General features: G+C 43.7%; 1 pseudogene; it reads right to left on the bottom strand.

Annotated features, from left to right (window-relative positions):
- LOC119042787 (phosphorylated adapter RNA export protein-like) overlaps positions 1-10567 on the bottom strand; it is a 33852-nt pseudogene extending 23285 nt beyond the window's left edge.
- Positions 10568-13544: the final 2977 nt, after the last annotated feature.

The following is a 13544-nucleotide window of genomic DNA, read 5'->3' as shown; positions in this document are numbered from 1 at the left end:
ACAGGACTCCCGACTGACTGGTGATCATTGCAAACCCAGCTAGAGCATGATATTTGGAAAATCTGGTCCCTATTGGGCAATACAGTCAAGCGTGAGGGTTGGTGTGGTAAGAAATAAGGTTCTCATAACACTCTCACGAAAGTTCAGCGGGCAGAGGAAGAAAAATAAATCTCTCCTGTCTTTATCATGCTTGTGCAACATTTAAAAAATTACTGCTCTAAAATTGTGTAATAGAAAGTAGTCACAGTTCCGGGCACAGATGTCATTCAATTATGGGCTGGCTTACCTGCTCGGGCATGTCTCTGCCGTCCAGTGAGCATTCAGCAGAAGTTCAGGTATAATTACAACTAAGATTTTAAGTACTTGGTAATGTACATATATAGCATTTATATAATAACTTCTTTCTAGTAAAAATAGAACAATAAGGTTTGTCTTCAAGTTAGGTACATAAGTATAAAACAAATGGCATTTCCTAAAATTATACTTCCAAGTGTAATTTTTTTTAGCCAAAAAAGAGAATTTAACTTTTTCACTAAAAATCAAATTTTTTATGTCATTAGTGTTGAAAATTTATACCATGTTGGGTTATCAAGTTTTATCAGAAATTTCGGCATGTCAACAGCTGGTTTACTTGCAGGTTGCACAGAAACTAGAGGACAAAATTTAAAACATGATCAGCTTGTTGAGACAGGGTCCAGACCTTTTTGCCTTCATTTAGTGATCTTTCAAGGAACATAGTCATAGATGTATATGTGTGTATGTTACATTAATATATTATATATGATATATCATTTTGAGACAGGTTAGTAAACTGGGACGAGTGGAATAGGGAATCTGAGGCTGGTGGTTAAACAAGCAGTTTGCAGCCATTGAGTAAACCCTAACTGTCCTAAACCAAGGGTACTTAAGAGTAAATGGTTTCACTTTTCCTCCCCAACCAGACAGTAAATACTGTAGTTTGAATCACCCTACTTAAGGAGAAAGATGGCTGAAATCCAAGTAATGCCATTGGCCAACCACACCCAAGGACAGATGAAGTTCAAGGAATAAATGTCATTTTGGTACATCAGCATGAAGCTGATTAATACTCTACCGAGATCCTTCCCCAAGACCTACCCTACACTCCCAGCCATTAAAACCCTCAAAACGAAAGCCTCAGGGCGCGCACTCCTTTTGGGGAGCACGCCTGCACCTTTCCCTCCCCCCTCCGCCTCTCCTTCCACCACAGGAGTGCATCTCCTAAACTCTGATGGTCCCTGCTAGACTTGCAGCCAGGGGAGCAAAGGGCCACTCATCCCAGACTGACCCCCAACTCTGTCCCCAGGGCCACGTTTACTCTGACTCCTTAGTGCATTAAAGCAGCCCTGCCAACACTCATTTCTTTCCTGTAATGTTCCCAGAGGGTGAAGGCCGCCCTACTTAGGCTTTCCTGTTGCTTCCACTGTCCGGATGGAGCCCTTCCTTGTTTCACTCTTCCCAGCTTTAATAAACATAGTGGGTTGGCCAAAAAGTTCATCCAGCTTTTTTTCCGTAAGATGGCTCTAGTAGTGCTTAGTTGTTTTTAACTTCATTTGATACAGTTTCAGTAGATTGTATTGTGACAGCTGTCATGTCAGCGTGCATTTAAAAAAACTTATCAAAATTGGTGAATTTTTGTGTAGTCATTTTAATATTGAAGGTGGAAGAAAATACACAAGATTTTCAGCATATTATGCTTTATTACTTCAGGAAAGGTAAAAATGCAACGGAAACTCACAAAGATTTATGCAGTGTATGGAGAAGGTTGTGCGACTGATCAAACATGTCAAAAGTGGTTTGTGAAGTTTCGTGCTGGAGATTTCTCTACACTTGATCTTAGCCAAAAGGCCGAGAAGCGATGGAGATTTCTCTTTGGACAATGCTACATGGTGGGGTAGACCAGTTGAAATTGATAGCAATCAACTGGACACACTGACTGAGAACAATCAATGTTATACCACGTGGGAGATAGTTGACATACTCAAGATATAAAATCAATAAAGTTATTGGTGAAAATGAAAAAAATGTGTCTTTTACTTTACAGAAAAACTAAATGGACTTTTTGGCCAACCCAATACTTTCAAAGGTCATCTGGGCTCATATTGTGAAAACTTTCCTGCCCAAAGTCTAGAACCCACATACCTCCAGCCAACCCGAGGTAGTCAGAGCGCCAAGTCCCCTGTCCGGTAACTGTGTCTGTCTATCTATCTATCTATCTATCTATCTATCTATCTATCTATTATCTATCTATCACCTCCCTGTCCTCCTTCAACTCTTATTGATTCAGTGTTAAGGTTCCTAACATAGGAATATTTATAGTACAGGAAGAAAGTAGTTAAGATAATAGAATACTACCTCTGTATTGCAAAAATAACCAGAATTCAAATAAGGGTAAAGAACCTTTTGAAGCCCCTTTCCTTTCTGACTGACCTACCACAGGAGAATACAAAGTTCAATGGGTGAATAAGCAGACGCTTCACTTAAAACAACGGCTCACAGATTTTTTTTCAAAGTGACTGCTTTGCCAACAAAATGCCACATACTCCATTCCCTCCTTTCAAGTAGTAGGTGCTTTTCTGATGTTTACTTCTTAAGTGATTCATAAGTCAGTCCTTTCCTAACTTAATACCAACTGAAGCTTACAGCAGTTCAGTGCTTCAAGAACACAAATATGAAGGCTCTTAGAAATTGTCCCATAAGTTTCATTGTGATAGGATAGTGCTTAGATGCAAAAAAAGGTGGAAACACAAATCTTTAAAACTATTCTGTATACAAACAGGAATAATCTTATAGAAATAGCCATGCTTAAGAAAAAGGGTTTGTGATGTCCTTGTGAAGGTGATCTAGGACTGTAGATCCCAATGTTTCTAAATTCTTGATGGTAAGAGAGAAAGTAACACGTTTTAAACCACCAAGCATTTCTACTTGCAACTACCTTACAAATGTTGGAAGGCGAACGTGTTTAGAGTATCGTCTTCCTTTGTTTCAGAAGTGCTCATATTTCATGAGTTAGATACTTGTGAGTTAAGTAAATAATATTGCTTTTACTTGAGTATCTGTAAATTAAGTACCTATTATTAGCCTTACAGACACCCAAGGATAAAATCATAATCTCTAAAAATAGATCCTGAAGTCTGCTGAATTCTTTGGGTGGGTGGGTGGGGGGAGGGTATGTGTGGGACCTACATGCTTCTCAAAAGACATTTTGATTATATGACCTGGCTCTACTTTCTCTAGTTGAGTCTGAGGCAGGGGGTGGGGATGTGGTACTTGACAGAATAAAAGAGATCAAAAAGGGAAGTTTGGCTGAAGAGAGTTAAGTGGATTCTGTGAATAGGAACTGACTGGGGCCAGAGAGAGAATCCACCAGGCAATCCCCTCCTTCAGCATAGTGTTTTTCTGAAAAGGCAAGTCAGTGAACCCTACATTCTAGGGTGAACATCTCATGCCAACGTTCTAATTTTCCTTTTTTAACATTATAATCCCTTCCAGCTTCTTCAAGCCTTAGTTGAGCATGCAAAAATGTGTTAGCTGGCTTTTCCAAACTCAAGGTAGGGGAATCCATCCTTTGGGGGGCGTTTGTGTCTACACGTTGGGAGGCTAAGGAGCCTGGAGAGCTCTAGCCAGGTGTGACCAGTGGAGAAATCTGAAGCAGAAGCCCAGCGGAGTCGACACAAAACATCCATGATGGACTTGTGGAACATGGGAGAACTTCTCAAGTGCCTTCACAAAGTCTGGGGGAGGGGAAGGACTCCCTGCATTCCCTTGAATGGAGGCTTTGCTCCTTCTGAGTTGGCCTTTAAAGAGAAAACTGATGTTGAAGGGCTAGAGCAATTGTTATGTAGTTCATTTCATATGAACATAAGAAACAAAATCCTACGTGACACTGATGTACTAGTATCTGGCAGTAAAGTGACAAAATCCTACCAGCCAATTCCAGAACAACTTGGAGGGTAAAGAGAGAAAGCTCTAAATATAAAAGTCTATTACTTCTCCGTGAAACGTGACACATTTACGCATGGAAGGACATATACAAAAAATACATAGGCATGCAAAGAGAATCATTTCAAATCCACATTAACAAAAATGTAAAAAAGGAATACTGTTCATCTCTCATGATGGGAAAGACAAAAAACAATAGAACACATAACCCTGCCCTTGAGACGTTTACCATTATAAAGTCTAATTTGCATTACAAATAGAGAGACACAGCTGAGAGACCAAAGAAGCATGTGCAGAAATCTGTACCTTTCTTCCCCGAGAGGACACACCTCCCTGGACAGCGAGGACTGGAAGGCACAGCATATGGTAACTACTCCAGGACCAGACTTGGGGTGAGGGGGTGGGGAGAACAATGGGAGTTCACAGATCAGTCCAGATATCAATGGGATGCAACTGGCGTGTCTAGTTTGTCAGAATTCAGTAGAGGAGGGGGGGCCTTCGTGGTTGCCCCCCTGCAGGGAGGACAATGGAGCAGCGCAGTAAGGGAGCTGTGTAAATGTAAGTCCACTCACAAAAGTGCAGTGCAGGGACTCTTGAGCCACACTACCTGAGTTTTAGCTTAGGCAAGTCACTTCACCAACCCACCCTGTTTTCTCCAAAGTTCACCATCTTTTTAGTTACAAGAAGCAATGGAGATGAATCCCTAAAGAGGTGATGTTTTAAGACTCTACCTGAATATTTCCACCCAGGCTTAGATGAGATCTTATGCAATGATTCTTGATAGCAATTGGCTTCTGCCTGCCCTGGATTTATTTTAAAAGTAAAAACTAATTTTAGTTAAGAGCCATGGAAATATGTCAAGGTAGACCCTTTCCCCTATAATTGAGGTTAAGCCTGTTACATTCTAGATTTAGGGTGCAGGTGGGTTTAGGGGATCTCCAGGAATTTTAGCTGCAAATGTGCTGTTTATAGATGAATAGTACCATGAGAAGAGTTTCTGTAATCACTCTGGGTTTTGGTTTTAAAGATTTGATTATTTTTAGACAGAGGGGAAGGGAAGGAGAAAGAGAGGGAGAGAAACATCAATGTGCAAGATACATAAATCTGTTCCCTCTTGTATGCCCTCAGTTGGGCACCTGGCCCATAACCCAGGCATGTGCCCTGACTGGGAATTGAACCAGCGACCCTTTGGTTCACAGCCTGACACTCAATCCACTGGGCCATACCAGCCAGGGTTCACCTTGTTTTTTTTGCTACAGCCTACGACCTGGTGACTTGGCAGTCTCACCGAGTGAAGGAACCAACTGTTGAAGAAGAGCCAACGGATATTTCTTTGCTGACTAGGTTAATACATGAACTGTGTTGTCTGGTCGATTGAAGAGCTCTACCAAAACACAATGGTGTAATAATACTCACAGTAATATTCTGTAAAACTAAATGAATTCCCTTGAGATCCTAAACTGCCCTTTTTTAAAAAGGTAATGATTTATTTAAAATGTGGCATTTACATTACATTTCATTTCCTTCTGATAAAAAGAATTGGTGCTATGGTGGTAAAATCATTCTGTACTACATTTGCTTTGTTTAATGCTAGTCAGTTTTTTCTGTATACAGTATTTATCTGAGCCAACATTAAAATATGAGCTAAAGTGCAGGAAAAGAAAGCTAGGAGAAATGCAGATGATACTATAATTAGAAACAAATAAACTATACTACCCAGGGTGGTGCTACTTCAAGAAAGGGCATGTATAAAAAGTATACTCTAAACACCTTTTTATAAGTATAGTTCACGTACTTGTACTTGGAATAGTTTAGTTCAGAGACCCAAGTACTATAAAAGTTTTCACCTTTGGCCCTGACCAGTGTGGCTCGGTTGGTTGGGCATTGTCTCTTACAGCAAAGGGTCATTGGTTTGATTCTCTGTCAGGGCACATGACCAGGTTGCAGGGTTGGTCCTCAGTCGAGGCTCATTCAGGAGTCAACCTACTGATGTTTCTCTCTCACCTTGATATTTTTCTCCCCGTCTTTTTCCCTCCCTCCCCCTTTCTCAAAAAATAAATAAGAAAAATCTTTAAACAACAAACAACAACAAATTAGTTCACATTTTCTTGAAGATAACACTAACTGCCCTTAGCCTTTTAAAAAAATTGATCTCAGAGAGAGAAGAAGGGGGAGGGAGAGAGAGAGAAAGAGAGAGAAACGTCGATTTGTTGTTCCGCTTATTTATTGCATTCATTGGTTGCTTCTTGCATATGCCCTGACAGAGGATCAAACCCACAACCCTGGTGTATTGGGACACTGCTCTAACCAAATGAGCTACTTAGCCAGGGCCAACTGCCTTTAGTCATAAACAATATAAATCAAGGATTAAAAAAGAAATAATTATAATAAACAAAGGCAGAATCTGACTCTTGATTCCTGCTGTAGAGATGGTCACCTGAAAAAGGTCCAACTGTCTGAAATCTTCACTTTAGAATCTTAACAAGGAGAAGTCTCCTAGAGAGACGTTACCTTTGGCATTATGCATGGCTAGGGTAAAAATCTGCTTTTGCATTCTGCCACTTTTATGTGAGATTGGCAGATGACACACTGCAAAATTTGGAAAATTGCAACAATGGCAGTTTGGCCACTGGGTCTCATTTAAAGCATCCCCCGCCCTTCCCCCTGGCCACGTACTATATTCAAAACCTTTTAGTTTCTATTTCCCCACTGAGCTCCTTAGAGCTAAGAACTTGTCTGGTGAGAAGTTTCTTCCTCATTTGGAATTAACACGTCCAGAGTCAACTTGAGATCATGTGGTTGGGGATGACTTAAACCCATGCACAAAGAACAAGATGTCAAGATTATGCACTCCACATTTCCCTCCCTTCTAAGCCTCAATACTGAATGAACTTGGAGCAGCAGGTTTCTTAAATTAGCAGCAAATCATTGAAGTTAGAGTCTCCTTAGTGCTCAGTGCACACAAAGTACTCATCTGTCTAATTTAGTCTCAGCCCTGGCTGAGAAACAAGGTAAAAATAGGAAAATTTGTTACATTCCTTCATGTCTGAAAGGCCTATGCACTGAGGCTCTTTATTCTTGGCTGGATGTTTTCTTGGCCTGCAGAAGGGGAGCTGCATCTATGTAGTAAACTGCAGTCTGCATCCTGGCACTGCCCTTATCCTTGCTAAGACCAACCTGATGGGCACATGTCCTCATAAGATTGACATTAGTGAGTCCTGCAACTTTTGCAAGTCCCAGTGGTCTCCTCAGTGGACCAGGAGGTGTTTGCCAGAAGCGAACCATAGGGAGAATCCCTGTGTCCCCTGTGTCCATGGAAACAGCTGTTCATCTCTGGACAGAACTATCACACATTGGGGTCATCATTCTGCATGAAAAAAACCTCAAAACTCAAAACTCAAAAGACTTGAAACTCAAAACTCACAGGCCACAGCAGGAGTCTGTCCATCTCTTAAGTTGGCTTGGCTAATATAAGCCTCTACATACCACTGAGGTCAGAATTTCCTGCCCAAATACTAAGTAAAATATAAAGCTCAAAGTCACTTGTCCTGACCTCACCAATAGACATTCCTTTGTATATATATTTTCTCTGTCCCATAATTCTATGTCTCTTGCTTTATTTCTCAATGTTAGCAGCCGATGAACCACTTTTTGGAATCTTCTTGAAGGTCCACCAAATAGTGCCCTACACCCTCTGGCTTCTAAATACATTGAGAAATAAAGTAAAAGAATGGGATAGATGGTAGGAACAACATCATTCCTACCAATAAAGGCTTAATTCAAAACCCAAAGGGACATTGTACCTAATCCCACAGTGAAAGTCATAGTAATGCTGGGTCCCGACATGGAGAGGTTCAATCTGGGACATCTAATGGAGGTGAAGGGAAGGCAGTAGTACTAGCACAACTCAGAAGTACAGTATCAGATTATCCTTATCATATTGCATTCGGCCACTGTTTCATAATGTGATGAAACATTATTTTGTCTTCTCAGCTAGAATTTAGCATGGGTTCCACGGTATCCCTTGTCTAGCATAAGAAATAAGTCAATGGAATCAGCCCTTTACTGTTCTTGTTAGGGTATAACAACTACCTCCTGTTAATTATAGAAGCTTTGTTTCATTTTTCCAGACATACTGTTTGGATCTGTTCTAAATCAGTAGCCAGTCAGCTTAGCTGCTGCTGGTAAACATGGGCCAGGTTCTGCTTTCAACCTGCTTAGATTTCTGGAAGTACTTGAATATCATTCAGCCCGGACGATCTCGTTTTGCTTGTTGCTATGCTGTTTTGTTGTTGTTGTTTCATTGTTGTTGTTGTTATTACTGATGGTGGTGGTGTGTGTGTATGTAAGTAGGTACGACAGTGGAGAGGGAAGAATTTAATGGGAAATATTCTCTTTAAAAATAGTGAACATAGGGCCACTGGAATGGAAATGTGCCTTTGGTTAGCAAATGTGAAATAAAATTAAAGGCACTGACTGAAAGTTTACAGGGAAAACCAGGAAACAATAAGACCATAGGAAGAAAGCAGTGCTCTGAAATAGAAGGATGGATGGGGAAAAACCAATGTTTAACCCTGAAAATTTGTAATTTCCTAAGAAAATGTGACCTAATCTTTTCTAAACAGACAGAAAAGGGACTAAGAAAGAGCAGAGGTTTAGAAGGATGGTCTCATATTTAAGAAAAAAGGTCTGCAAACAATAGGGCAATAAAAGATGTGTTCATCATACATGAATGCTGAATTAAATGTGTTTGTGTAGTGCATAGCCTAAGGGGTTTGTACAACTGTGTAATTTGATAGTTTTTTTTTTGGTGTGCAAAAAATGTGGTAGACACTTTAAAGCTTGTTATTATTTTTATTTTCAGTGAGTGAAGACTTTTCTTTCCAGGTGTAAGTCTTTATCTTAAGTAAAGTCACCATAATTGCAGAAGGCAATTAATTTGCCATCCCAACTGACTAAGAAAATACAAAAACTAATTATTAGGGACTAATGCATCTGTATTCTTTTAAAAGTTAAGGATGGTTTTACTTTTAATCCTGGATTCAAAATTTTAAAATCCCATTGATTTTCATAGTGCAATTTAGTCTTCTGTTATATATATAAATTCCTACTGCAAATTGGATTGTGAGAAATTTATTGCTTTGTTTTTCATATTCCATTTTCAAGGTCAAAAATAGCATTACTTTAACTTCACATTTTATTAAAAGTTGCATTGCTGCTCCACATCCCCCATGGCCCCAAATGTCATTCTTTTCATGCTCAGGAAGGGCACAGATTACAATTTAAACAGTAAATGTTACTTATAACTTAAAATGAATCACACCATGGAAAAATGAAGGATGAAAACATTAAAAAAAGAGGAACCAGCCCCCCCAAACCCCAAATAATAAAAATTTCCATCCCCATAAGCACACACCAACCTCCACCCCTAGGCTGACCCCACCTTCCCGCCTTTTCACCTTGGGCTCTGCCTCCTTGGGCTCCAGGTCATCTGGCTCAGTTCATTTAACAGAGGCCCCGTGCTACAGGTTGCAGATAGAAATCATGAGCTGCCCAGAGATCCTGGGTGCCTTCGGAGGAGGAATCCTCCTCTGTGCATCCAGGGGCTCTGGTTTCCCAGACCCCCAGGTGGCCACAGTCTCTTCTGGCCTGCTCTGGCCCTTGCTGCTGTGGCACACCTGCCCGTCACGGGTAGAGACAGGGACAGAGTCTTCATCAACCAGCTGCTGCACCCGCAGCAGCCTTGGGAGGCAGGCAGACAACAAGAAGACAGCCTCTCAGCTTCTGGTGCAAATGTCTCTAGCCAAATGAGCTGGAGAGGGGCAGTCTTGTCACGTTACTGCTCGGTGTGGTAAGGTCACTGGTCATTAGGAAGTGAAGTCACTGCTCTGGTCTCAGGAGATGCTCCAGGCAAGGGACCCAGGCAGTGACCTCATAAGAGTCTGAGGGAACTTGGAACCCTGGTAACCATGCAACCATGTTCTAAAGCTGCCCCTACCCTGGTAAGTTGGTTTGGGATTTTCCAAGAGCAAAATATGTGGTGTTGCTGCCTGGGGACATCCCAAGGCGATGGCCTTTCAAAAGGAGGCACTGAAGAAAAAAGCAGGCACCGGAGATGGAGGGTCACAAGACGCCTATGGCTCTTTTCTCGGCAACATACAGAGGTAAAGGAGGCAGGACCAGGGGGTTTTTTAGGGGCCAGGCCACCACTCAGATCACACCTGAGCAGCCCTAAGACACCTACTTGTGTGTGTGTGTGTGTGTGTGTGTGTGTGTGTGTATGTGTGTGTGCGTGTGTGTTTATGAGGACCTGATGAGAACACTGATGGGTCACTCATGCTCAGGTAAAGCCTGGCAGGGTGGATGTGGACCATGGATGGGGCCCTCTGCATGAGGCTGCTGCTGAGTCCTGGAGGTGAATCTCACTTTCTTGGTGGTGGACTGTGCAAACATGGGGCAGGGCTTAACGATGGAGCTGAAAGACCAGTGGGAGGAAGCACCAGTGAATAGGGTCGGGGAGGGCTAGAGGCCTCCCAACTGGTTACCAGCCACTGTCATTGCAGACTTCAACACTGGATATACAAAATGAGGGGATGGAGGCTACCATCATGGGTGATAGCCATCAACCTGGAGAACCAGGTCCCTCCATCAAACACCATATGCCTCAGATGTCAAAGGCTTGCAGGCATCGTGGAAGAAAAGCAAAGTTTTGGACAAAGGAGGAGCATGCTACTGGCCCTCCTGATTTGAAAAAGGAACTAGAGACACAACCGACCCGGTCCAAAGGTTTGAGTTGGGGCAAGGTCCTTGAGTGAAGGAGAAGGAGTGGGTGGGAAGCTAAACAGAAAGAGTAGGTGCCAGACACACAACGAGACGCCGAGCCAATGAGAGGGAACAAGGAAACCTCAGCCTAGGAAAGCTGCTGGAATGTCTGAGGCTTTGTGTCCTGGAGGGACAATATCACTAGGAGCCACTAGAAATGTTGAGGCTGGGTTAGGAGTTGGAGCAGCCATTGGGATATAAGCATGCAAGTAACAAACTCTCCTCTGGCAACCACAGTGTCTGAATCCAATGAGACGTCAGAGAGTGGAGAACTCAGCCTCGTCAGCTCTGGTGAGGGTCACAGTGACCCACCCAGCCAGGACTCAGGCGAAACCTCCACAGTGGTATGCAGTAGACCTCCTGGGGATCCAGGAGCCTCCAAGAACAATGATGGGAGCAAGAACCAAAACTCACTAGGGCACAGTCCCAAGAAGAAGCCCTCTGTGGTGGAGGAAAGGCAGGCCTCTTTACCTCCTGAGGCTACAGAAGGAGTGAGGACCAAGTGAAAGTCCGGGTCAAAAGGTAAGAGTTGAGGCGAGGTCCTTGTAAAATACGGAAGGAGTTGATGGATAGCCAGCATCCTAGGAAGAACATGTGGCAGACCCAAAGCAGGAACATCAAGAGGTAGGCAGTGGCAAGGACAGACCTCAGCATAAGAAAGCTGCTGGAATGTCAGAGGCTTCCCATCCTCTAGGGGCAATATCACAAGACATCACAAGGAAGGTTCTGGTTGTATTTGTAATTCAAGAAGCCATTGAAATATAAGTGTGCAAGCGATACCCTCTCTGTTCATAACCACAGCGCCTGGACCCCATGATTCACAAGGGAATGAAGAACTGAGTCCTGTCACCCCTCTTGAGGACCTGGGTAAACCATCAACCAAGGCCCCATGGGAGACCTCTGCACTGGTATGCAGGCAGACTCCTGGGGATCCAGGAGCCTGTAGTAACTGTGACGTGCCCAACACCTGCAAGTTGCTGGGGAGGTGTCGCAAGAAGAAGTCCTCTGTGGCAGACAGTGAGCAGGACACTTCCTGTCCTGAGGCCACAGAAGTGACAGACAAAAGGGAGTCTGAGACAAAAGGTTAATAGTGCAGAGAGTTACCTGTTGGATTTGTAAGGAGTGACTAACAGGCCATCTTATTAGGAAGAACACGTACCAGACTGACAGCTGGAGCCCCAGTGGGTAGGCAGTGGCAAGGACAGACATCAGCCAAAGAAAGCTGGTGAAATGTCTCAGGGTTCCCCTCCTTTAGAGGCAATATGACAAGAAGTCACTAGGAAGGTTCTGGTTGTCTTAAAAATTAGAGGAGCACCTGGAACCCATGAGGAGGAAGAGAAGGACCAACCCAGCCCCGTGTGCACTTGTAAGGTTCTGGTAAATCCACCACCCAGGCCTCACGAGCGAGCTCTGTGGTGTTGTGTGGTCAGACTCCTGGGGATCAAGGAGCCCGTGGCATCAGTGAGGTGCCCAACACCTGCAGGTCACTGGGGCGGCTTCACGAAAAGAAGTCCTCTGAGGCAGATGGTGAGCAGGACACTTCCCGTCCTGAGGCCACAGGAGGAGTGACAGATAGAAGGGAGTTCAGGGGAAAATGTTAGTTGCGAAGATACTTCCTCTTGGGTATGAAAGGAGTGACTGAGAGGCCACCTTACTGAGAAGAACACGTGCCAGACCAACAGCAGGAGCCCCAGGTGGTGGGTAGTGGGAAAGGCATATTTCAGCCTAAGAAAGCTGCTGAAATGTCTGAGGGTTCCCGTCCTTTAGAGGCGATATGATAAGAAGTCACTAGGAAGGTTCCGATGGTCTTGAAAATTAGAGGAGTCATTTGGCCATAACCATGAAGAAAATAACATATGTGTTCACAACACAGCACCTGGAAACCAAGAGGAAGTGGAGAAGGACAAACCCATTTTCGTGAGCACTTGGGAGGACCTGGGAAATCCATCCACCAAGGCCTCACGAGAGAGAGAGGTCTGTGCTGGTGTGCAGTCAGACTCCTGGGGATCCAGGAGCCCCTAGTATCAGTGACGTGCCCAACACCTGCAAGTCACTGGAAAGGCATTGCAAGAAGAAGTCCTCTGAGGCAGATGGTGAGCAGGACACTTCCCATCCTGAGGCCGTAGGAGGAGTGACAAACATCAAGGAGTCTGGGATGAAAATAATTTAGAGAGTTCCTTGGATATGTAAGAAGTGACTGGGAGGCCACCTTACTGGGAAGAAAATGTACCAGATGGACAGCTGGAGCCCCAGTGAGTAGGCAGTGGCAAGGACAGACATCAGTCAAAGAAAGCTACTGGAATGTCTGAGGGTTCCCTTCCTTTAGAGGCAATATGACAAGAAGTCACAAGGGAGGTTCTGGTTGTCTTGGGAATTACAGGAGCCATTTGGCCATAAGCATGGCCATACAGCACCTGGACACCATAAGGCAAAGGAGAAAGACCAACCCAGCCTTGTGAGCCCTGGTTAGGATCTGGGTAAACCATCCACCCAGGCCTCCCTGGGGAGCTCTGCGGTGGTGTACAATCAGACTCCTGGGGATCCAGGAGCCTGTAGTAAACATGATGTGCCAAACACCTGCAAATTCCTGGGTAGGCGTCGCAAGAAGAAGTCCTCTGTGGCAGATGGTGAGCAGGACACTTCCTGTCCTGAGGCCAGAGGAAGAGTGACACATACAAAGTTGGCCAGGGCAAAAGGTTGTAGTGAAGACAATTACTTCTCAGATATGAAAGGAGTGGCTGAGAGGCCATCTTACTGGGAAG

This window comes from Artibeus jamaicensis, unplaced genomic scaffold, assembly GCF_021234435.1.
Source record: "Artibeus jamaicensis isolate MK-2021 breed Jamaican fruit bat unplaced genomic scaffold, CSHL_Jam_final contig_233, whole genome shotgun sequence".
NCBI classification, from domain to species: Eukaryota; Metazoa; Chordata; class Mammalia; order Chiroptera; family Phyllostomidae; genus Artibeus; species Artibeus jamaicensis.
Note: the sequence above shows the minus strand (reverse complement) of the source record. Positions and strands in the feature narration are given on the sequence as shown.